This window comes from Solenopsis invicta, chromosome 12 (assembly GCF_016802725.1).
Source record: "Solenopsis invicta isolate M01_SB chromosome 12, UNIL_Sinv_3.0, whole genome shotgun sequence".
Taxonomy (NCBI): Eukaryota; Metazoa; Arthropoda; class Insecta; order Hymenoptera; family Formicidae; genus Solenopsis; species Solenopsis invicta.
Window position 1 is genome coordinate 13,821,425 of NC_052675.1, and position 24,292 is coordinate 13,845,716.

Genomic DNA, 24,292 nt, shown 5'->3' on the forward strand with positions numbered 1-24,292 from the left:
CGAACTTTGACTGATATAACACTTTCGTCTTTCACTTTAGCGATTCGATCCATTATGATAAAGGTTAGAACTCTTCTCGGGGCTATCAGAACACAGAGATATTGGAGAAATTCGCAAAAAAAATTTTACTCAAAAATTTCGAAATTTGACTGATTTAAGTCTTTCCTTTTTCAGTTCAGAAATTCGATACATCATGATAAAAGGTATATATCTTCTGTGGGCTATCAGAACATAGAGATATTGAAGAAATTCGGAAAAAAACCAATATTACTCAAAAATTTCGAACTATGACTGATATAACTCTTTCGTCTTTCACTTTAGCGATTGGATACACTATGATAAAAGTTAGAACTCTTCTCGGGGATATCAGAACAGAGAGATATTGGAGAAATTCGCAAAAAAAATTTTACTCAAAAATTTCGAAATTTGACTGATATAAGTCTTTCCTTTTTCAGTTCAGAAATTCGATACATCATGATAAAAGGTATTTATCTTCTGTGGGCTATCAGAACATAGAGATATTGAAGAAATTCGGAAAAAAATTCAATTTTACTCAAAAATTTCGAACTTTGACTGATATAACTCTTTCGTCATTCACTTTAGCGATTCGATCCATTATGATAAAAGTTAGAACTCTTCTCGGTGCTATCAGAACAAAGAGATATTGGAGAAATTCGCAAAAAAAATTTTACTCAAAAATTTCGAAATTTGACTGATATAAGTCTTTCCTTTTTCAGTTCAGAAATTCGATACATCATGATAAAAGGTATTTATCTTCTGTGGGTTATCAGAACACAGAGATATTGAAAAAATTCAGAAAAAAACCAATTTTACTCAAAAATTTCGAACTTTGAATGATATAACACTTTCGTCTTTCACTTTAGCGATTCGATCCATTATGATAAAAGTTAGAACTCTTCTCGGGGCTATCAGCACACGGAGATATTGGAGAAATTCGCACAAAAAATTTTACTCAAAAATTTCGTACTTTGACTGATATAACCCTTTCGTATTTCACTTTAGCGATTCGATCCACTATGATAAAAGTTAGAACTCTTCTCGAGGCTATCAGAACACAGAGATATTGTAGAAATTCGCAAAAAAACCAATTTCACTAAAAAATTTCGAACTTTGACTGATATAACTCTTTCGTCTTTCACTTTAGCGATTCGATCCATTACGATAAAAGTTAGAACTATTCTCGGGGCTATCAGAACACAGAGATATTGGAGAAAATCGAAAAAAAAATTTTACACAAAAATTTCGAACTTTGACTGCTATAACACTTTCGTCTTTCACTTTAGTGATTCGATCCATTATGATAAAAGTTAGAACTCTTGTCGGGGCTATCAGAACACAGAGATATTGGAGAAATTCGCAAAAAAAATTTTACTCAAAAATTTCGAAATTTGACTGATATAAGTCTTTCCTTTTTCACTTCAGAAATTCGATACATCATGATAAAAGGTATATATCTTCTGTGGGCTATCAGAACACAGAGATATTGAAGAAATTCGGAAAAAAACCAATTTTACTCAAAAATTTCGAACTTTGACTGATATAACTCTTTCGTCTTTCACTTTAGCGATTCGATCCATTACAATAAAAGTTAAAACTCTTCTCGGAGCTATCAGAACACAGAGATATTGGAAAAATTCGCAAAAAAAATTTTCCTCAAAATTTTCGAACTTTGAATGATATAACACTTTCGTCTTTCACTTTAGCGATTCGATCCATTATGATAAAGGTTAGAACTCTTCTCGAGGCTAACGGAACACAGAAATATTGGAGAAATTCGCACAAAAAATTTTCCTCAAAATTTTCGAACTTTGACTGATATAACTCTTTCGTCTTTCACTTTAGCGATTCGATCCATTATGATAAAAGTTAGAACTCTTCTCGTGGCTATCAGAACACAGAGATATTGGAGAAATTCGCAAAAAAAATTTTACTCAAAAATTTCGAAATTTGACTGATATAAGTCTTTCCTTTTTCAGTTTAGAAATTCGATACATCATGATAAAAGGTATATATATTCTGTGGGCTCTCAGAACACAGAGATATTGAAGAAATTCGGAAAAAAACCAATTTTACTCAAAAATTTCGAACTTTGACTGATATAACTCTTTCGTCATTCACTTTAGCGATTCGATCCATTATGATAAAATTAAGAACTCTTCTCGGGGATATCAGAACAGAGAGATATTGGAGAAATTCGCAAAAAAAATTTCACTCAAAAATTTCGAAATTTGACTGATATAAGTCTTTCCTTTTTCAGTTCAGAAATTCGATACGAAATGATAAAAGGTATATATCTTCTGTGGGCTATCAGAACACAGAGATATTGAAGAAATTCGGAAAAAAACCAATTTTACTCAAAAATTTCGAACTTTGACTGATATAACTCTTTCGTCTTTCACTTTAGCGATTCGATCCATTATGATAAAAGTTAGAACTCTTCTCGGGGCTATCAGAACACAGAGATATTGGAGAAATTCGCAAAAAAAATTTTACTCAAAAATTTCGAAATTTGACTGATATAAGTCTTTCCTTTTTCAGTTCAGAAATTCGATACATCATGATAAAAGGTATTTATCTTCTGTGGTCTGTCAGAACAAAGAGATATTGAAAAAATTCAGAAAAAAACCAATTTTACTCAAAAATTTCGAACTTTGACTGAAATAACATTTTCGTCTTTCACTTTAGCGATTCGATCCATTATGATAAAGGTTAGAACTCTTCTCGAGGTTAACAGAACACAGAAATATTGGAGAAATTCGCACAAAAAATTTTCCTCAAAATTTTCGAACTTTGACTGATATATCTCTTTCGTCTTTCACTTTAGCGATTCGATCCATTATGATAAAGGTTAGAACTCTTCTCGAGGTTAACAGAACACAGAAATATTGGAGAAATTCGCACAAAAAATTTTCCTCAAAATTTTCGAACTTTGACTGATATATCTCTTTCGTCTTTCACTTTAGCGATTCGATCCATTATGATAAAAGTTAGAACTCTTGTCGGGGCTATCAGAACACAGAGATATTGGAGAAATTCGCAAAAAAAATTTTACTCAAAAATTTCGAAATTTGACTGATATAAGTCTTTCCTTTTTCACTTCAGAAATTCGATACATCATGATAAAAGGTATATATCTTCTGTGGGCTATCAGAACACAGAGATATTGAAGAAATTCGGAAAAAAACCAATTTTACTCAAAAATTTCGAACTTTGACTGATATAACTCTTTCGTCTTTCACTTTAGCGATTCGATCCATTACAATAAAAGTTAAAACTCTTCTCGGAGCTATCAGAACACAGAGATATTGGAAAAATTCGCAAAAAAAATTTTCCTCAAAATTTTCGAACTTTGAATGATATAACACTTTCGTCTTTCACTTTAGCGATTCGATCCATTATGATAAAGGTTAGAACTCTTCTCGAGGCTAACGGAACACAGAAATATTGGAGAAATTCGCACAAAAAATTTTCCTCAAAATTTTCGAACTTTGACTGATATAACTCTTTCGTCTTTCACTTTAGCGATTCGATCCATTATGATAAAAGTTAGAACTCTTCTCGTGACTATCAGAACACAGAGATATTGGAGAAATTCGCAAAAAAAATTTTACTCAAAAATTTCGAAATTTGACTGATATAAGTCTTTCCTTTTTCAGTTTAGAAATTCGATACATCATGATAAAAGGTATATATATTCTGTGGGCTCTCAGAACACAGAGATATTGAAGAAATTCGGAAAAAAACCAATTTTACTCAAAAATTTCGAACTTTGACTGATATAACTCTTTCGTCATTCACTTTAGCGATTCGATCCATTATGATAAAATTAAGAACTCTTCTCGGGGATATCAGAACAGAGAGATATTGGAGAAATTCGCAAAAAAAATTTCACTCAAAAATTTCGAAATTTGACTGATATAAGTCTTTCCTTTTTCAGTTCAGAAATTCGATACGAAATGATAAAAGGTATATATCTTCTGTGGGCTATCAGAACACAGAGATATTGAAGAAATTCGGAAAAAAACCAATTTTACTCAAAAATTTCGAACTTTGACTGATATAACCCTATCGTCTTTCACTTTAGCGATTCGATCCATTATGATAAAAGTTAGAACTCTTCTAGGGGCTATCAGAACACAGAGATATTGGAGAAATTCGCAAAAAAAAATTTTACTCAAAAATTTCGAAATTTGACTGATATAAGTCTTTCCTTTTTCAGTTCAGAAATTCGATACATCATGATAAAAGGTATTTATCTTCTGTGGTCTGTCAGAACAAAGAGATATTGAAAAAATTCAGAAAAAAACCAATTTTACTCAAAAATTTCGAACTTTGACTGAAATAACATTTTCGTCTTTCACTTTAGCGATTCGATCCATTATGATAAAGGTTAGAACTCTTCTCGAGGTTAACAGAACACAGAAATATTGGAGAAATTCGCACAAAAAATTTTCCTCAAAATTTTCTCGTCTTTCACTTTAGCGATTCGATCCATTATGATAAAAGTTAGAACTCTTCTAGGGGCTATCAGAACACAGAGATATTGTAGAAATTCGCAAAAAAAAATTTTACTCAAAAATTTCGAAATTTGACTGATATAAGTCTTTCCTTTTTCAGTTCAGAAATTCGATACATCATGATAAAAGGTATATATCTTCTGTGGGCTATCAGAACACAGAGATATTGAAGAAATTCGGAAAAAAACCACTTTTACTCAAAAATTTCGAACTATGACTGATATAACTCTTTCGTCTTTCACTTTAGCGATTGGATACACTATGATAAAAGTTAGAACTCTTTTCGGGGATATCAGAACAGAGAGATATTGGAGAAATTCGCAAAAAAAATTTCACTCAAAAATTTCGAAATTTGCCTGATATAAGTCTTTCCTTTTTCAGTTCAGCGATTCTATACATCATGATAAAAGTTATATCTCTTTTGTGGGCACTCAGAACACAGAGATATTGGAGAAATTCGCAAAAAAACCAATTTTACTAAAAAATTTCGAACTTTGAGTGTTATAAATCTTTCGTCTTTCACTTTAGAGTTTCGATCCATTACGATAAAGTTAAAACTCTTCTCGAAGCTGTCAGAACACAGAGATATTGGAGAAATTTGCAAAAAAAATTTTCCTCAAAATTTTCGAACTTGACTGATATAACTCTTTCGTCTTTCACTTTAGCGATTCGATACATTATGATAAAAGTTAGAACTATTCTCGGGGCTATCAGAACACAGAGATATTGGAGAAAATCGAAAAAAAAATTTTACACAAAAATTTCGAACTTTGACTGATATAACACTTTCGTCTTTCACTTTAGTGATTCGATCCATTATGATAAAAGTTAGAACTCTTGTCGGGGCTATCAGAACACAGAGATATTGGAGAAATTCGCAAAAAAACCAATTTTACTAAAAAATTTCGAACTATGACTGAAATAACACTTTCGTCTTTCACTTTAGCGATTCGATCCATTACGATAAAAGTTAAAACTCTTCTCGGAGCTATCAGAACACAGAGATATTGGAAAAATTAGCAAAAAAAAATTTCCTCAAAATTTTTGAACTCTGACTGATATAACTCTTTCGTCTTTCACTTTAGCGATTGGATACACTATCATAAAAGTTAGAACTCTTCTCGGGGATATCAGAACAGAGAGATATAGGAGAAATTCGCAAAAAAAATTTAACTCAAAAATTTCGAAATTTGACTGATATAAGTCTTTTCTTTTTCAGTTCAGAAATTCGATACAACATGATAAAAGATATATATCTTCTGTGGGCTATCAGAACACAGAGATATTGAAGAAATTCGGAAAAAAATTCAATTTTACTCAAAAATTTCGAACTTTGACTGATATAACACTTTCGTCTTTCACTTTAGCGATTCGATCCATTATGATACAGGTTAGAACTCTTCTCGAGGTTAACAGAACACAGAAATATTGGAGAAATTCGCACAAAAAATTTTCCTCAAAATTTTCGAACTTTGACTGATATAATTCTTTCGTCTTTCACTTTAGCGATTCGATCCATTATGATAAAAGTTAGAACTCTTCTCGGGGCTATCAGAACACAGAGATATTGGAGAAATTCGCAAAAAAAATTTTACTCAAAAATTTCGAAATTTGACTGATATAAGTCTTTCCTTTTTCAGTTCAGAAATTCGATACATCATGATAAAAGGTATATATCTTCTGTGTGCTATAAGAACACAGAGATATTGAAGAAATTCGGAAAAAAACCAATTTTACTCAAAAATTTCGAACTATGACTGATATAACTCTTTCGTCTTTCACTTTAGCGATTGGATACACTATGATAAAAGTTAGAACTCTTCTCGGGGATATCAGAACAAAGAGATATTGGAGAAATTCGCAAAAAAAATTTTACTCAAAAATTTCGAAATTTGACTGATAAAAGTCTTTCCTTTTTCAGTTCAGAAATTCGATACATCATGATAAAAGGTATATATCTTCTGTGGGCTATCAGAACACAGAGACATTGAAGAAATTCGGAAAAAAACCAATTTTACTCAAAAATTTCGAACTTTGACTGATATAACACTTTCGTCTTTCACTTTAGCGATTCGATCCATTATGATAAAGGTTAGAACTCTTCTCGGGGCTATCAGAACACAGAGATATTGGAGAAATTCGCAAAAAAATTTTACTCAAAAATTTCGAAATTTGACTGATATAAGTCTTTCCTTTTTCAGTTCAGAAATTCGATACATCATGATAAAAGGTATTTATCTTCTGTGGGCTATCAGAACACAGAGATATTGAAAAAATTCAGAAAAAAACCAATTTTGCTCAAAAATTTCGAACTTTGACTGATATAACACTTTCGTCTTTCACTTTAGCGATTCGATCCATTATGATAAAGGTTAGAACTCTTCTCGGGGATATCAGAACAGAGAGATATTGGAGAAATTCGCAAAAAAAATTTTACTCAAAAATTTCGAAATTTGACTGATATAAGTCTTTCCTTTTTCAGTTCAGAAATTCGATACATCATGATAAAAGGTATATATCTTCTGTGGGCTATCAGAACACAGAGATATTGAAGAAATTCGGAAAAAAACCAATTTTACTCAAAAATTTCGAACTTTGACTGATATAACACTTTCGTCTTTCACTTTAGCGATTCGATCCATTATGATAAAGGTTAGAACTCTTCTCGGGGCTATCAGAACACAGAGATATTGGAGAAATTCGCAAAAAAATTTTACTCAAAAATTTCGAAATTTGACTGATATAAGTCTTTCCTTTTTCAGTTCAGAAATTCGATACATCATGATAAAAGGTATTTATCTTCTGTGGGCTATCAGAACACAGAGTTATTGAAAAAATTCAGAAAAAAACCAATTTTACTCAAAAATTTCGAACTTTGACTGATATAACACTTTCGTCTTTCACTTTAGCGATTCGATCCATTATGATAAAGGTTAGAACTCTTCTCGGGGCTATCAGAACACAGAGATATTGGAGAAATTCGCAAAAAAAATTTTACTCAAAAATTTCGAAATTTGACTGATTTAAGTCTTTCCTTTTTCAGTTCAGAAATTCGATACATCATGATAAAAGGTATATATCTTCTGTGGGCTATCAGAACATAGAGATATTGAAGAAATTCGGAAAAAAACCAATATTACTCAAAAATTTCGAACTATGACTGATATAACTCTTTCGTCTTTCACTTTAGCGATTGGATACACTATGATAAAAGTTAGAACTCTTCTCGGGGATATCAGAACAGAGAGATATTGGAGAAATTCGCAAAAAAAATTTTACTCAAAAATTTCGAAATTTGACTGATATAAGTCTTTCCTTTTTCAGTTCAGAAATTCGATACATCATGATAAAAGGTATTTATCTTCTGTGGGCTATCAGAACATAGAGATATTGAAGAAATTCGGAAAAAAATTCAATTTTACTCAAAAATTTCGAACTTTGACTGATATAACTCTTTCGTCATTCACTTTAGCGATTCGATCCATTATGATAAAAGTTAGAACTCTTCTCGGTGCTATCAGAACAAAGAGATATTGGAGAAATTCGCAAAAAAAATTTTACTCAAAAATTTCGAAATTTGACTGATATAAGTCTTTCCTTTTTCAGTTCAGAAATTCGATACATCATGATAAAAGGTATTTATCTTCTGTGGGCTATCAGAACACAGGGATATTGAAAAAATTCAGAAAAAAACCAATTTTACTCAAAAATTTCGAACTTTGACTGATATAACACTTTCGTCTTTCACTTTAGCGATTCGGTCCATTATAATAAAGGTTAGAACTCTTCTCGGGGCTATCAGAACACAGAGATATTGGAGAAATTCGCAAAAAAAATTTTACTCAAAAATTTCGAAATTTGACTGATATAAGTCTTTCCTTTTTCAGTTCAGAAATTCGATACGTCATGATAAAAGGTATATATCTTCTGTGTGCTATCAGAACACAGAGATATTGAAGAAATTCGGAAAAAAACCAATTTTACTCAAAAATTTCGAACTATGACTGATATAACTCTTTCGTCTTTCACTTTAGCGATTGGATACACTATGATAAAAGTTAGAACTCTTCTCGGGGATATCAGAACAGAGAGATATTGGAGAAATTCGCAAAAAAAATTTTACTCAAAAATTTCGAAATTTGACTGATATAAGTCTTTCCTTTTTCAGTTCAGAAATTCGATACATCATGATAAAAGGTATATATCTTCTGTGGGCTATCAGAACACAGAGATATTGAAGAAATTCGGAAAAAAACCAATTTTACTCAAAAATTTCGAACTTTGACTGATATAACACTTTCGTCTTTCACTTTAGCGATTCGATCCATTATGATAAAGGTTAGAACTCTTCTCGGGGCTATCAGAACACAGAGATATTGGAGAAATTCGCAAAAAAATTTTACTCAAAAATTTCGAAATTTGACTGATATAAGTCTTTCCTTTTTCAGTTCAGAAATTCGATACATCATGATAAAAGGTATTTATCTTCTGTGGGCTATCAGAACACAGAGTTATTGAAAAAATTCAGAAAAAAACCAATTTTACTCAAAAATTTCGAACTTTGACTGATATAACACTTTCGTCTTTCACTTTAGCGATTCGATCCATTATGATAAAGGTTAGAACTCTTCTCGGGGCTATCAGAACACAGAGATATTAGAGAAATTCGCAAAAAAAATTTTACTCAAAAATTTCGAAATTTGACTGATATAAGTCTTTCCTTTTTCAGTTTAGAAATTCGATACATCATGATAAAAGGTATATATATTCTGTGGGCTCTCAGAACACAGAGATATTGAAGAAATTCGGAAAAAAACCAATTTTACTCAAAAATTTCGAACTTTGACTGATATAACTCTTTCGTCATTCACTTTAGCGATTCGATCCATTATGATAAAATTAAGAACTCTTCTCGGGGATATCAGAACAGAGAGATATTGGAGAAATTCGCAAAAAAAATTTCACTCAAAAATTTCGAAATTTGACTGATATAAGTCTTTCCTTTTTCAGTTCAGAAATTCGATACGAAATGATAAAAGGTATATATCTTCTGTGGGCTATCAGAACACAGAGATATTGAAGAAATTCGGAAAAAAACCAATTTTACTCAAAAATTTCGAACTTTGACTGATATAACACTTTCGTCTTTCACTTTAGCGATTCGATCCATTATGATAAAAGTTAGAACTCTTCTCGGGGCTATCAGAACACAGAGATATTGGAGAAATTCGCAAAAAAAATTTTACTCAAAAATTTCGAAATTTGACTGATATAAGTCTTTCCTTTTTCAGTTCAGAAATTCGATACATCATGATAAAAGGTATTTATCTTCTGTGGTCTGTCAGAACAAAGAGATATTGAAAAAATTCAGAAAAAAACCAATTTTACTCAAAAATTTCGAACTTTGACTGAAATAACATTTTCGTCTTTCACTTTAGCGATTCGATCCATTATGATAAAGGTTAGAACTCTTCTCGAGGTTAACAGAACACAGAAATATTGGAGAAATTCGCACAAAAAATTTTCCTCAAAATTTTCGAACTTTGACTGATATATCTCTTTCGTCTTTCACTTTAGCGATTCGATCCATTATGATAAAGGTTAGAACTCTTCTCGAGGTTAACAGAACACAGAAATATTGGAGAAATTCGCACAAAAAATTTTCCTCAAAATTTTCGAACTTTGACTGATATATCTCTTTCGTCTTTCACTTTAGCGATTCGATCCATTATGATAAAAGTTAGAACTCTTGTCGGGGCTATCAGAACACAGAGATATTGGAGAAATTCGCAAAAAAAATTTTACTCAAAAATTTCGAAATTTGACTGATATAAGTCTTTCCTTTTTCACTTCAGAAATTCGATACATCATGATAAAAGGTATATATCTTCTGTGGGCTATCAGAACACAGAGATATTGAAGAAATTCGGAAAAAAACCAATTTTACTCAAAAATTTCGAACTTTGACTGATATAACTCTTTCGTCTTTCACTTTAGCGATTCGATCCATTACAATAAAAGTTAAAACTCTTCTCGGAGCTATCAGAACACAGAGATATTGGAAAAATTCGCAAAAAAAATTTTCCTCAAAATTTTCGAACTTTGAATGATATAACACTTTCGTCTTTCACTTTAGCGATTCGATCCATTATGATAAAGGTTAGAACTCTTCTCGAGGCTAACGGAACACAGAAATATTGGAGAAATTCGCACAAAAAATTTTCCTCAAAATTTTCGAACTTTGACTGATATAACTCTTTCGTCTTTCACTTTAGCGATTCGATCCATTATGATAAAAGTTAGAACTCTTCTCGTGACTATCAGAACACAGAGATATTGGAGAAATTCGCAAAAAAAATTTTACTCAAAAATTTCGAAATTTGACTGATATAAGTCTTTCCTTTTTCAGTTTAGAAATTCGATACATCATGATAAAAGGTATATATATTCTGTGGGCTCTCAGAACACAGAGATATTGAAGAAATTCGGAAAAAAACCAATTTTACTCAAAAATTTCGAACTTTGACTGATATAACTCTTTCGTCATTCACTTTAGCGATTCGATCCATTATGATAAAATTAAGAACTCTTCTCGGGGATATCAGAACAGAGAGATATTGGAGAAATTCGCAAAAAAAATTTCACTCAAAAATTTCGAAATTTGACTGATATAAGTCTTTCCTTTTTCAGTTCAGAAATTCGATACGAAATGATAAAAGGTATATATCTTCTGTGGGCTATCAGAACACAGAGATATTGAAGAAATTCGGAAAAAAACCAATTTTACTCAAAAATTTCGAACTTTGACTGATATAACTCTTTCGTCTTTCACTTTAGCGATTCGATCCATTATGATAAAAGTTAGAACTCTTCTCGGGGCTATCAGAACACAGAGATATTGGAGAAATTCGCAAAAAAAATTTTACTCAAAAATTTCGAAATTTGACTGATATAAGTCTTTCCTTTTTCAGTTCAGAAATTCGATACATCATGATAAAAGGTATTTATCTTCTGTGGTCTGTCAGAACAAAGAGATATTGAAAAAATTCAGAAAAAAACCAATTTTACTCAAAAATTTCGAACTTTGACTGAAATAACATTTTCGTCTTTCACTTTAGCGATTCGATCCATTATGATAAAGGTTAGAACTCTTCTCGAGGTTAACAGAACACAGAAATATTGGAGAAATTCGCACAAAAAATTTTCCTCAAAATTTTCGAACTTTGACTGATATATCTCTTTCGTCTTTCACTTTAGCGATTCGATCCATTATGATAAAAGTTAGAACTCTTCTCGGGGCTATCAGAACACAGAGATATTGCAGAAATTCGCAAAAAAAATTTTACTCAAAAATTTCGAAATTTGACTGATATAAGTCTTTCCTTTTTCAGTTCAGAAATTCGATACATCATGATAAAAGGTATATATCTTCTGTGGGCTATCAGAACACAGAGATATTGAAGAAATTCGGAAAAAAACCAATTTTACTCAAAAATTTCGAACTATGACTGATATAACTCTTTCGTCTTTCACTTTAGCGATTGGATACACTATGATAAAAGTTAGAACTCTTTTCGGGGATATCAGAACAGAGAGATATTGGAGAAATTCGCAAAAAAAATTTCACTCAAAAATTTCGAAATTTGCCTGATATAAGTCTTTCCTTTTTCAGTTCAGCGATTCTATACATCATGATAAAAGTTATATCTCTTTTGTGGGCACTCAGAACACAGAGATATTGGAGAAATTCGCAAAAAAACCAATTTTACTAAAAAATTTCGAACTTTGAGTGTTATAAATCTTTCGTCTTTCACTTTAGAGTTTCGATCCATTACGATAAAGTTAAAACTCTTCTCGAAGCTGTCAGAACACAGAGATATTGGAGAAATTTGCAAAAAAAATTTTCCTCAAAATTTTCGAACTTGACTGATATAACTCTTTCGTCTTTCACTTTAGCGATTCGATACATTATGATAAAAGTTAGAACTATTCTCGGGGCTATCAGAACACAGAGATATTGGAGAAAATCGAAAAAAAAATTTTACACAAAAATTTCGAACTTTGACTGATATAACACTTTCGTCTTTCACTTTAGTGATTCGATCCATTATGATAAAAGTTAGAACTCTTGTCGGGGCTATCAGAACACAGAGATATTGGAGAAATTCGCAAAAAAACCAATTTTACTAAAAAATTTCGAACTATGACTGAAATAACACTTTCGTCTTTCACTTTAGCGATTCGATCCATTATAATAAAGGTTAGAACTCTTCTCGGGGCTATCAGAACACAGAGATATTGGAGAAATTCGCAAAAAAAATTTTACTCAAAAATTTCGAAAATTGACTGATATAAGTCTTTCCTTTTTCAGTTCAGAAATTCGATACGTCATGATAAAAGGTATATATCTTCTGTGGGCTATCAGAACACAGAGATATTGAAGAAATTCGGAAAAAAACCAATTTTACTCAAAAATTTCGAACTATGACTGATATAACTCTTTCGTCTTTCACTTTAGCGATTGGATACACTATGATAAAAGTTAGAACTCTTCTCGGGGATATCAGAACAGAGAGATATTGGAGAAATTCGCAAAAAAAATTTTACTCAAAAATTTCGAAATTTGACTGATATAAGTCTTTCCTTTTTCAGTTCAGAAATTCGATACATCATGATAAAAGGTATATATCTTCTGTGGGCTATCAGAACAGAGAGATATTGAAGAAATTCGGAAAAAAACCAATTTTACTCAAAAATTTCGAACTTTGACTGATATAACACTTTCGTCTTTCACTTTAGCGATTCGATCCATTATGATAAAGGTTAGAACTCTTCTCGGGGCTATCAGAACACAGAGATATTGGAGAAATTCGCAAAAAAATTTTACTCAAAAATTTCGAAATTTGACTGATATAAGTCTTTCCTTTTTCAGTTCAGAAATTCGATACATCATGATAAAAGGTATTTATCTTCTGTGGGCTATCAGAACACAGAGATTATTGAAAAAATTCAGAAAAAAACCAATTTTACTCAAAAATTTCGAACTTTGACTGATATAACACTTTCGTCTTTCACTTTAGCGATTCGATCCATTATGATAAAGGTTAGAACTCTTCTCGGGGCTATCAGAACACAGAGATATTAGAGAAATTCGCAAAAAAAATTTTACTCAAAAATTTCGAAATTTGACTGATTTAAGTCTTTCCTTTTTCAGTTCAGAAATTCGATACATCATGATAAAAGGTATATATCTTCTGTGGGCTATCAGAACATAGAGATATTGAAGAAATTCGGAAAAAAACCAATATTACTCAAAAATTTCGAACTATGACTGATATAACTCTTTCGTCTTTCACTTTAGCGATTGGATACACTATGATAAAAGTTAGAACTCTTCTCGGGGATATCAGAACAGAGAGATATTGGAGAAATTCGCAAAAAAAATTTTACTCAAAAATTTCGAAATTTGACTGATATAAGTCTTTCCTTTTTCAGTTCAGAAATTCGATACATCATGATAAAAGGTATTTATCTTCTGTGGGCTATCAGAACACAGGGATATTGAAAAAATTCAGAAAAAAACCAATTTTACTCAAAAATTTCGAACTTTGACTGATATAACACTTTCGTCTTTCACTTTAGCGATTCGATCCATTATGATAAAGGTTAGAACTCTTCTCGGGGCTATCAGAACACAGAGATATTGGAGAAATTCGCAAAAAAATTTTACTCAAAAATTTCGAAATTTGACTGATATAAGTCTTTCCTTTTTCAGTTCAGAAATTCGATACATCATGATAAAAGGTATATATCTTCTGTGTGCTATCAGAACACAGAGATATTGAAGAAATTCGGAAAAAAACCAATTTTACTCAAAAATTTCGAACTATGACTGATATAACTCTTTCGTATTTCACTTTAGCGATTGGATACACTATGATAAAAGTTAGAACTCTTCTCGGGGATATCAGAACAGAGAGATATTGGAGAAATTCGCAAAAAAAATTTTACTCAAAAATTTCGAAATTTGACTGATATAAGTCTTTCCTTTTTCAGTTCAGAAATTCGATACATCATGATAAAAGGTATATATCTTCTGTGGGCTATCAGAACACAGAGATATTGAAGAAATTCGGAAAAAAACCAATTTTACTCAAAAATTTCGAACTTTGACTGATATAACACTTTCGTCTTTCACTTTAGCGATTCGATCCATTATGATAAAGGTTAGAACTCTTCTCGGGGCTATCAGAACACAGAGATATTGGAAAAATTCGCAAAAAAATTTTACTCAAAAATTTCGAAATTTGACTGATATAAGTCTTTCCTTTTTCAGTTCAGAAATTCGATACATCATGATAAAAGGTATTTATCTTCTGTGGGCTATCAGAACACAGAGATATTGAAAAAATTCAGAAAAAAACCAATTTTACTCAAAAATTTCGAACTTTGACTGATATAACACTTTCGTCTTTCACTTTAGCGATTCGATCCATTATGATAAAGGTTAGAACTCTTCTCGGGGCTATCAGAACACAGAGATATTGGAGATATTCGCAAAAAAAATTTTATTCAAAAATTTCGAAATTTGACTGATTTAAGTCTTTCCTTTTTCAGTTCAGAAATTCGATACATCATGATAAAAGGTATATATCTTCTGTGGGCTATCAGAACACAGAGATATTGAAAAAATTCAGAAAAAAACCAATTTTACTCAAAAATTTCGAACTTTGACTGATATAACACTTTCGTCTTTCACTTTAGCGATTCGATCCATTATGATAAAGGTTAGAACTCTTCTCGGGGCTATCAGAACACAGAGATATTGGAGAAATTCGCAAAAAAAATTTTACTCAAAAATTTCGAAATTTGACTGATTTAAGTCTTTCCTTTTTCAGTTCAGAAATTCGATACATCATGATAAAAGGTATATATCTTCTGTGGGCCATAAGAACATAGAGATATTGAAGAAATTCGGAAAAAAACCGATTTTACTCAAAAATTTCGAACTATGACTGATATAACTCTTTCGTCTTTCACTTTAGCGATTGGATACACTATGATAAAAGTTAGAACTCTTCTCGTGGATATCAGAACAGAGAGATATTGGAGAAATTCGCAAAAAAAATTTTACTCAAAAATTTCGAAATTTGACTGATATAAGTCTTTCCTTTTTCAGTTCAGAAATTCGATACATCATGATAAAAGGTATTTATCTTCTGTGGGCTATCAGAACACAGGGATATTGAAAAAATTCAGAAGAAAACCAATTTTACTCAAAAATTTCGAACTTTGACTGATATAACACTTTCGTCTTTCACTTTAGCGATTCGATCCATTATGATAAAGGTTAGAACTCTTCTCGGGGCTATCAGAACACAGAGATATTGGAGAAATTCGCAAAAAAAATTTTACTCAAAAATTTCGAAATTTGACTGATATAAGTCTTTCCTTTTTCAGTTCAGAAATTCGATACATCATGATAAAAGGTATATATCTTCTGTGTGCTATCAGAACACAGAGATATTGAAGAAATTCGGAAAAAAACCAATTTTACTCAAAAATTTCGAACTATGACTGATATAACTCTTTCGTCTTTCACTTTAGCGATTGGATACACTATGATAAAAGTTAGAACTCTTCTCGGGGATATCAGAACAGAGAGATATTGGAGAAATTCGCAAAAAAAATTTTACTCAAAAATTTCGAAATTTGACTGATATAAGTCTTTCCTTTTTCAGTTCAGAAATTCGATACAGCATGTTAAAAGGTATATATCTTCTGTGGGCTATCAGAACACAGAGATATTGAAGAAATTCGGAAAAAAACCAATTTTACTCAAAAATTTCGAACTTTGACTGATATAACACTTTCGTCTTTCACTTTAGCGATTCGATCCATTATGATAAAGGTTAGAACTCTTCTCGGGGCTATCAGAACACAGAGATATTGGAGAAATTCGCAAAAAAAATTTTACTCAAAAATTTCGAAATTTGACTGATATAAGTCTTTCCTTTTTCAGTTCAGAAATTCGATACATCATGATAAAAGGTATTTATCTTCTGTGGGCTATCAGAACACAGAGATATTGAAAAAATTCAGAAAAAAACCAATTTTACTCAAAAATTTCGAACTTTGACTGATATAACACTTTCGTCTTTCACTTTAGCGATTCGATCCATTATGATAAAGGTTAGAACTCTTCTCGGGGCTATCAGAACACAGAGATATTGGAGAAATTCGCAAAAAAAATTTTACTCAAAAATTTCGAAATTTGACTGATTTAAGTCTTTCCTTTTTCAGTTCAGAAATTCGATACATCATGATAAAAGGTATATATCTTCTGTGGGCTATCAGAACATAGAGATATTGAAGAAATTCGGAAAAAAATTCAATTTTACTCAAAAATTTCGAACTTTGACTGATATAACTCTTTCGTCATTCACTTTAGCGATTCGATCCATTATGATAAAATTAAGAACTCTTCTCGGGGATATCAGAACAGAGAGATATTGGAGAAATTCGCAAAAAAAATTTCACTCAAAAATTTCGAAATTTGACTGATATAAGTCTTTCCTTTTTCAGTTCAGAAATTCGTTACAACATTATAAAAGGTATATATCTTCTGTGGGCTATCAGAACACAGAGATATTGAAGAAATTCGGAAAAAAACCAATTTTACTCAAAAATTTCGAACTTCGACTGATATAACACTTTCGTCTTTCACTTTAGCGATTCGATCCATTATGATAAAAGTTATAACTCTTCTCGGGGCTATCAGAACACAGAGATATTGGAGAAATTCGCAAAAAAAATTTTACTCAAAAATTTCGAAATTTGACTGATATAAGTCTTTCCTTTTTCAGTTCAGAAATTCGATACATCATGATAAAAGGTATTTATCTTCTGTGGGCTATCAGAACACAGAGATATTGAAAAAATTCAGAAAAAAACCAATTTTACTCAAAAATTTCGAACTTTGACTGATATAACACTTTCGTCTTTCACTTTAGCGATTCGATCCATTATGATAAAGGTTAAAACTCTTCTCGAGGTTAACAGAACATAGAAATATTGGAGAAATTCGCACAAAAAATTTTCCTCAAAATTTTCGAACTTTGACTGATATAATTCTTTCGTCTTTCACTTTAGCGATTCGATCCATTATGATAAAAGTTAGAACTCTTCTCGGTGCTATCAGAACAAAGAGATATTGGAGTAATTCGCAAAAAAAATTTTACTCAAAAATTTCGAAATTTGACTGATATAAGTCTTTCCTTTTTCAGTTCAGAAATTTGATACATCATGATAAAAGGTATATATCTTCTGTGGGCTATCAGAACACAGAGATATTGAAGAAATTCGGAAAAAAAACCAATTTTACTCAAAAATTTCGAACTATGACTGATATAAATCTTTCGTCTTTCACTTTAGCGATTGGATACACTATGATAAAAGTTAGAACTCTTCTCGGGGATATCAGAACAGAGAGATATTGGAGAAATTCGCAAAAAAAATTTCACTCAAAAATTTCGAAATTTGACTGATATAAGTCTTTCCTTTTTCAGTTCAGAAATTCGTTACAACATGATAAAAGGTATATATCTTCTGTGGGCTATCAGAACACAGAGATATTGAAGAAATTCGGAAAAAAACCAATTTTACTCCAAAATTTCGAACTTTGACTGATATAACTCTTTCGTCTTTCACTTTAGCGATTCGATCCATTATGATAAAAGTTATAACTCTTCTCGGGGCTATCAGAACACAGAGATATTGGAGAAATTCGCAAAAAAAATTTTACTCAAAAATTTCGAAATTTGACTGATATAAGTCTTTCCTTTTTCAGTTCAGAAATTCGATACATCATGATAAAAGGTATTTATCTTCTGTGGGCTATCAGAACACAGATATATTGAAAAAATTCAGAAAAAAACCAATTTTACTCAAAAATTTCGAACTTTGACTGATATAACACTTTCGTCTTTCACTTTAGCGATTCGATCCATTATGATAAAGGTTAAAACTCTTCTCGAGGTTAACAGAACATAGAAATATTGGAGAAATTCGCACAAAAAATTTTCCTCAAAATTTTCGAACTTTGACTGATATAATTCTTTCGTCTTTCACTTTAGCGATTCGATCCATTATGATAAAAGTTAGAACTCTTCTCGGTGCTATCAGAACAAAGAGATATTGGAGTAATTCGCAAAAAAAATTTTACTCAAAAATTTCGAAATTTGACTGATATAAGTCTTTCCTTTTTCAGTTCAGAAATTTGATACATCATGATAAAAGGTATATATCTTCTGTGGGCTATCAGAACACAGAGATATTGAAGAAATTCGGAAAAAACCAATTTTACTCAAAAATTTCGAACTATGACTGATATAAATCTTTCGTCTTTCACTTTAGCGATTGGATACACTATGATAAAAGTTAGAACTCTTCTCGGGGATATCAGAACAGAGAGATATTGGAGAAATTCGCAAAAAAAATTTTACTCAAAAATTTCGAAATTTGACTGATATAAGTCTTTCCTTTTTCAGTTCAGAAATTCGATACATCATGATAAAAGGTATTTATCTTCTGTGGGCTATCAGAACACAGGGATATTGAAAAAATTCAGAAAAAAACCAATTTTACTCAAAAATTTCGAACTTTGACTGATATAACACTTTCGTCTTTCACTTTAGCGATTCGATCCATTATGATAAAGGTTAGAACTCTTCTCGGGGCTATCAGAACACAGAGATATTGGAGAAATTCGCAAAAAAATTTTACTCAAAAATTTCGAAATTTGACTGATATAAGTCTTTCCTTTTTCAGTTCAGAAATTTGATACATCATGATAAAAGGTATATATCTTCTGTGTGCTATCAGAACACAGAGATATTGAAGAAATTCGGAAAAAAACCAATTTTACTCAAAAATTTCGAACTATGACTGATATAACTCTTTCGTCTTTCACTTTAGCGATTGGATACACTATGATAAAAGTTAGAACTCTTCTCGGGGATATCAGAACAGAGAGATATTGGAGAAATTCGCAAAAAAAATTTTACTCAAAAATTTCGAAATTTGACTGATATAAGTCTTTCCTTTTTCAGTTCAGAAATTCGATACATCATGATAAAAGGTATATATCTTCTGTGGGCTATCAGAACACAGAGATATTGAAGAAATTCGGAAAAAAACCAATTTTACTCAAAAATTTCGAACTTTGACTGATATAACACTTTCGTCTTTCACTTTAGCGATTCGATCCATTATGATAAAGGTTAGAACTCTTCTCGGGGCTATCAGAACACAGAGATATTGGAGAAATTCGCAAAAAAATTTTACTCAAAAATTTCGAAATTTGACTTATATAAGTCTTTCCTTTTTCAGTTCAGAAATTCGATACATCATGATAAAAGGTATTTATCTTCTGTGGGCTATCAGAACACAGAGATATTGAAAAAATTCAGAAGAAAACCAATTTTACTCAAAAATTTCGAACTTTGACTGATATAACACTTTCGTCTTTCAATTTAGCGATTCGATCCGTTATGATAAAGGTTAGAACTCTTCTCGGGGCTATCAGAACACAGAGATATTGGAGAAATTCGCAAAAAAAATTTTACTCAAAAATTTCGAAATTTGACTGATTTAAGTCTTTCCTTTTTCAGTTCAGAAATTCGTTACAACATGATAAAAGGTATATATCTTCTGTGGGCTATCAGAACACAGAGATATTGAAGAAATTCGGAAAAAAACCAATTTTACTCAAAAATTTCGAACTTCGACTGATATAACTCTTTCGTCTTTCACTTTAGCGATTGGATCCATTATGATAAAAGTTAGAACTCTTCTCGGGGCTATCAGAACACAGAGATATTGGAGAAATTCGCAAAAAAAATTTTACTCAAAAATTTCGAAATTTGACTGATATAAGTCTTTCCTTTTTCAGTTCAGAAATTCGATACATCATGATAAAAGGTATTTATCTTCTGTGGGCTATCAGAACACAGAGATATTGAAAAAATTCAGAAAAAAACCAATTTTACTCAAAAATTTCGAACTTTGACTGATATAACACTTTCGTCTTTCACTTTAGCGATTCGATCCATTATGATAAAGGTTAAAACTCTTCTCGAGGTTAACAGAACAAAGAAATATTGGAGAAATTCGCACAAAAAATTTTCCTCAAAATTTTCGAACTTTGACTGATATAACTCTTTCGTCTTTCACTTTAGCGATTCGATCCATTATGATAAAAGTTAGAACTCTTCTCGGTGCTATCAGAACAAAGAGATATTGGAGAAATTCGCAAAAAAAATTTTACTCAAAAATTTCGAAATTTGACTGATATAAGTCTTTCCTTTTTCAGTTCAGAAATTTGATACATCATGATAAAAGGTATATATCTTCTGTGGGCTATCAGAACACAGAGATATTGAAGAAATTCGGAAAAAAACCAATTTTACTCAAAAATTTCGAACTATGACTGATATAACTCTTTCGTCTTTCACTTTAGCGATTGGATACACTATGATAAAAGTTAGAACTCTTCTCGGGGACATCAGAATAGAGAGATATTGGAGAAATTCGCAAAAAAAATTTTACTCAAAAATTTCGAAATTTGACTGATATAAGTCTTTCCTTTTTCAGTTCAGAAATTCGATACATCATGATAAAAGGTATTTATCTTCTGTGGGCTATCAGAACACAGGGATATTGAAAAAATTCAGAAAAAAACCAATTTTACTCAAAAATTTCTAACTTTGACTGATATAACACTTTCGTCTTTCACTTTAGCGATTCGATCCATTATGATATAGGTTAGAACTCTTCTCGGGGCTATCAGAACACAGAGATATTGGAGAAATTCGCAAAAAAAATTTTACTCAAAAATTTCGAAATTTGACTGATATAAGTCTTTCCTTTTTCAGTTCAGAAATTCGATACATCATGATAAAAGGTATATATCTTCTGTGTGCTATCAGAACACAGAGATATTGAAGAAATTCGGAAAAAAACCAATTTTACTCAAAAATTTCGAACTATGACTGATATAACACTTTCGTCTTTCACTTTAGCGATTGGATACACTATGATAAAAGTTAGAACTCTTCTCGGGGATATCAGAACAGAGAGATATTGGAGAAATTCGCAAAAAAAATTTTACTCAAAAATTTCGAAATTTGACTGATATAAGTCTTTCCTTTTTCAGTTCAGAAATTCGATACATCATGATAAAAGGTATATATCTTCTGTGGGCTATCAGAACACAGAGATATTGAAGAAATTCGGAAAAAAACCAATTTTACTAAAAAATTTCGAACTTTGACTGATATAACACTTTCGTCTTTCACTTTAGCGATTCGATCCATTATGATAAAGGTTAGAACTCTTCTCGGGGCTATCAGAACACAGAGATATTGGAGAAATTCGCAAAAAAATTTTACTCAAAAATTTCGAAATTTGACTGATATAAGTCTTTCCTTTTTCAGTTCAGAAATTCGATACATCATGATAAAAGGTATTTATCTTCTGTGGGCTATCAGAACACAGAGATATTGAAAAAATTCAGAAAAAAACCAATTTTACTCAAAAATTTCGAACTTTGACTGATATAACACTTTCGTCTTTCACTTTAGCGATTCGATCCATTATGATAAAGGTTAGAACTCTTCTCGGGGCTATCAGAACACAGAGATATTGGAGAAATTCGCAAAAAAAATTTTACTCAAAAATTTCGAAATTTGACTGATTTAAGTCTTTCCTTTTTCAGTTCAGAAATTCGATACATCATGATAAAAGGTATATATCTTCTGTGGGCCATCAGAACATAGAGATATTGAAGAAATTCGGAAAAAAACCGATTTTACTCAAAAATTTCGAACTATGACTGATATAACTCTTTCGTCTTTCACTTTAGCGATTGGATACACTATGATAAAAGTTAGAACTCTTCTCGTGGATATCAGAACAGAGAGATATTGGAGAAATTCGCAAAAAAAATTTTACTCAAAAATTTCGAAATTTGACTGATATAAGTCTTTCCTTTTTCAGTTCAGAAATTCGATACATCATGATAAAAGGTATATATCTTCTGTGGGCTATCAGAACACAGAGATATTGAAGAAATTCGGAAAAAAACCAATTTTACTCAAAAATTTCGAACTTTGACTGATATAACACTTTCGTCTTTCACTTTAGCGATTCGATCCATTATGATAAAGGTTAGAACTCTTCTCGGGGCTATCAGAACACAGAGATATTGGAGAAATTCGCAAAAAAAATTTTACTCAAAAATTTCGAAATTTGACTGATATAAGTCTTTCCTTTTTCAGTTCAGAAATTCGATACATAATGATAAAAGGTATATATCTTCTGTGGGCTATCAGAACACAGAGATATTGAAGAAATTCGGAAAAAAACCAATTTTACTCAATAATTTCGAACTATGACTGATATAACTCTTTCGTCTTTCACTTTAGCGATTGGATACACTATGATAAAAGTTAGAACTCTTCTCGGGTATATAAGAACAGAGAGATATTGGAGAAATTCGCAAAAAAATTTTACTCAAAAATTTCGAAATTTGACTGATATAAGTCTTTCCTTTTTCAGTTCAGAAATTCGATACATCATGATAAAAGGTATATATCTTCTGTGGGCTATCAGAACACAGAGATATTGAAGAAATTCGGAAAAAAACCAATTTTACTCAAAAATTTCGAACTTTGACTGATATAACACTTTCGTCTTTCACTTTAGCGATTCGATCCATTATGATAAAGGTTAGAACTCTTCTCGGGGCTATCAGAACACAGAGATATTGGAGAAATTCGCAAAAAAATTTTACTCAAAAATTTCGAAATTTGACTGATATAAGTCTTTCCTTTTTCAGTTCAGAAATTCGATACATCATGATAAAAGGTATTTATCTTCTGTGGGCTATCAGAACACAGAGATATTGAAAAAATTCAGAAAAAAACCAATTTTACTCAAAAATTTCGAACTTTGACTGATATAACACTTTCGTCTTTCACTTTAGCGATTCGATCCATTATGATAAAGGTTAGAACTCTTCTCGGGTCTATCAGAACACAGAGATATTGGAGAAATTCGCAAAAAAAATTTTACTCAAAAATTTCGAAATTTGACTGATATAAGTCTTTCCTTTTTCAGTTCAGAAATTCGATACATCATGATAAAAGGTATATATCTTCTGTGTGCTATCAGAACACAGAGATAGTGAAGAAATTCGGAAAAAAACCAATTTTACTCAAAAATTTCGAACTATGACTGATATAACCCTTTCGTCTTTCACTTTAGCGATTGGATACATTATGATAAAAGTTAGAACTCTTCTCGGGGATATCAGAACAGAGAGATATTGGAGAAATTCGCAAAAAAAATTTTACTCAAAAATTTCGAAATTTGACTGATATAAATCTTTCCTTTTTCAGTTCAGAAATTCGATACAACATGATAAAAGGTATATATCTTCTGTGGGCTATCAGAACATAGAGATATTGAAGAAATTCGGAAAAAAATTCAATTTTACTCAAAAATTTCGAACTTTGACTGATATAACTCTTTCGTCATTCACTTTAGCGATTCGATCCATTATGATAAAATTAAGAACTCTTCTCGGGGATATCAGAACAGAGAGATATTGGAGAAATTCGCAAAAAAAATTTCACTCAAAAATTTCGAAATTTGACTGATATAAGTCTTTCCTTTTTCAGTTCAGAAATTCG